Below are 2,484 nucleotides of genomic sequence, written 5' to 3' on the forward strand. Positions count from 1 at the left end.
GATGGACCTTATGGGTCCCTTCCCACTCAGGATATCCCAGGATTCTAAGCTCTTTCCCTAATTGAAATGACTTCTCAGGTACCTTGGCTGTGAGCATCTGCCAGACAGTGGAGAAGGAAAGTTGTTCACCTGTGTGTGTGTCTGTTCTTTAGGACTCCCACCATTCTGACATGGGGTGGGGTGGCCGGTGTTGGGGTGATTTGGGCCACAGACTGGAAGCTGATCCTGCAGTACGTTCCCTACGTCGGCGGCAAGTACAAAACTGAAGACTGAGCTTCCCTCTAATGGTAAGTTTTGTTTGTGCATCTCTTGGCTTAAGTAATAGAATCATAAAATCACAGAATCCCAGACTGGTTTGGGTTGGAAGGACCTTAAAGTCCATCCAATTCCAGCCCCTATCATGGGCAGGGACACCTTCCACTAGACCAGAGTGCTCCAAGCCCCGTCCAAGCTGGCCTGGAACACTTGAACACAATAATCCTGACAGCTGATGTTCCCTGTTTGTCTGGGGCACAATCATAATGTTGCTCCAAAACTGTGCAATTTTTTTTGTTCAGAACTTTTTTCTTAATGGGGCTTCACAGAATGCCAGAAGAATGAAATACTAATAGGAATATGTTTGTCAAGTGATTATTTTGCAAATAGTGGGTTTCCACAATGTAATGCGGTTCTTGAGAGGTCAAATCAGGTTCTCTGTGGTCATTTGGAACTTTGACAGATGTGTTACTTCTGTTCCTGGGGAGAAGGGCTACAAGCTCTGGATTAGTTTTGTGATTAGGCAAATTCAGACTCCTTTCTGCTTCTTTTAACTGTTATTGAAAGTAAATTGAATGTTCAGAGCTGGTTACTATATTCCACAAATTCCTTGGAAGATTGGCTTTCTCAAGTTTTTGGTTATTTTCCTTCTTTAATTGCATATCAGAAGTGCTGTTTTGAATGTTCTGGAAGTGTCAGCCTCCCTAAAGCTGGAGCACCAATTAGGCAGACCTTCTGTTGGGCCTCTCCATGCATATTTGTTGCAGTAGGCAAGCTCTGGACTTTTTTATTCCTTGCTGCAGGTAGAAGGGAGTCAGGAAGGTTTTTCCCTGGCATTAAAGGATGCTGAGGGGAAGAGGTCCAGAGAAAACTCTGTACACCTCAGTACTTGTTTCTTCTGGTCAGAATAACGACATGTAAATGTTGATCAATGACAGTGAGTTACTTGCATTCCAGCTGCATGGTATTTTATAGGGAAAACAGCCAGTCAGGAAGGCACAGGCAGTACTTTAAGCCTCTTTTCCCAGCACTACTTATTGCAGTTTAAACAAGTTAAACAGCTGCAGTTTAAACAATTTTCTGTGTCTTCCCTGTTTGAAAACTTTGTATTGCACAGATCCTTCTGTAAGCAAAGGAGGAAGGAGCCTTTTCATGAATGTCAGCCACACTGGAAGCACCTCGGGTGATCAGGGATGTTTACAGACAAGTCACAGAGTCCCAGAATGATTTGGGTTGGGAGGGACCTTAAAGACCATCCAATTCCAACCCCCTGCCATGGGCAGGGACACCTTCCACTAGACCAGGTTGCTCCAAGCCCCGTCCAGCCTGAATGGGGAAAAGTTCTAAGTGGGAAAGCTCTCAAGTTATGTAGAGTCAATTAAATTACCTTGTAAAGAGCTTCCTTTACTTAAAAATTCTCTTAGGCAGTAGTAGGAACACGAGTCCATTCCTGAGCCAACAGTGTGGGGTTTCTGATTTGAAGAAAGAGCTTTGTTTGTAACTCCTCTGGAAAGAGGAGCAGAGAAAGGGAATGCATCTGTGGTGGCCTGTGATCCCTTCCAAAGGGTCTCCGGGCTTGCACACCTGCATCTGCTGTGCCTGGATCAGCTCCTGCACCAGAAACTTCTTACCTGGGTGCTGGAGGCTTTTGAAATCTGTTCTGTTGGCTGCTGTGGCCCTGGGCAGGAAGCTCTGCTTAACAAGTGCTTTGTGTTTGTTGTAGGAAACGTGTTGCTGGAGAGAGTGTTTGGAGCCATCCGTCCACCAAGACCCTGCTTTGAGGTGACCCTGCAATGCCCACTGCAGATCCTGCTGCAGGCTGTGCTGTGTGTCTCTCCCATGAACAGCTGAGAGCAAATTTACCTTCACTGACCACGTCCTCTGATGGCTTTCCCAGCAGATCTTGCACTCATGGGAGTAATTTATAAACCTGGTGTACACAATAAACCAAGGGAATGATATTTTGGGTTTTTTTTGTTTGGTTGGTTGGGTTTGTTTTTGGGGTTTTTTTTAAGTATTACCTTCTTAAGAGCAGGCTCCTGGTTTGCTTTTGCATTATAAAATCATGGAATCCCAGACTGGTTTGGGTTGGAAGGGACCTTAAAGCTCATCCAGTTCCACCTCCTGCCATGGGCAGGGACACCTTCCACTAGCCCAGGTTGCTCCTTTGATCCAACCTGGCCTTGGACACTTCCAGGGATGGGGCAGCCACAGCTGCTCTGGGCAGCC

General features: G+C 46.0%; 1 long non-coding RNA gene across 1 annotated transcript; it reads left to right on the forward strand.

Moving 5' to 3' along the window:
• The first annotated feature begins 122 nt into the window (after positions 1–122).
• Positions 123–2,216, forward strand: LOC113962166. The gene is made up of 2 exons (XR_003532458.1): positions 123–287; positions 1,979–2,216. It is a non-coding gene; the product is annotated as an uncharacterized LOC113962166 (long non-coding RNA).
• Positions 2,217–2,484: the final 268 nt, after the last annotated feature.

This window comes from Neopelma chrysocephalum, unplaced genomic scaffold, assembly GCF_003984885.1.
Source record: "Neopelma chrysocephalum unplaced genomic scaffold, ASM398488v2 Primary Assembly neopelma1_114940, whole genome shotgun sequence".
NCBI classification, from domain to species: domain Eukaryota; kingdom Metazoa; phylum Chordata; class Aves; order Passeriformes; family Pipridae; genus Neopelma; species Neopelma chrysocephalum.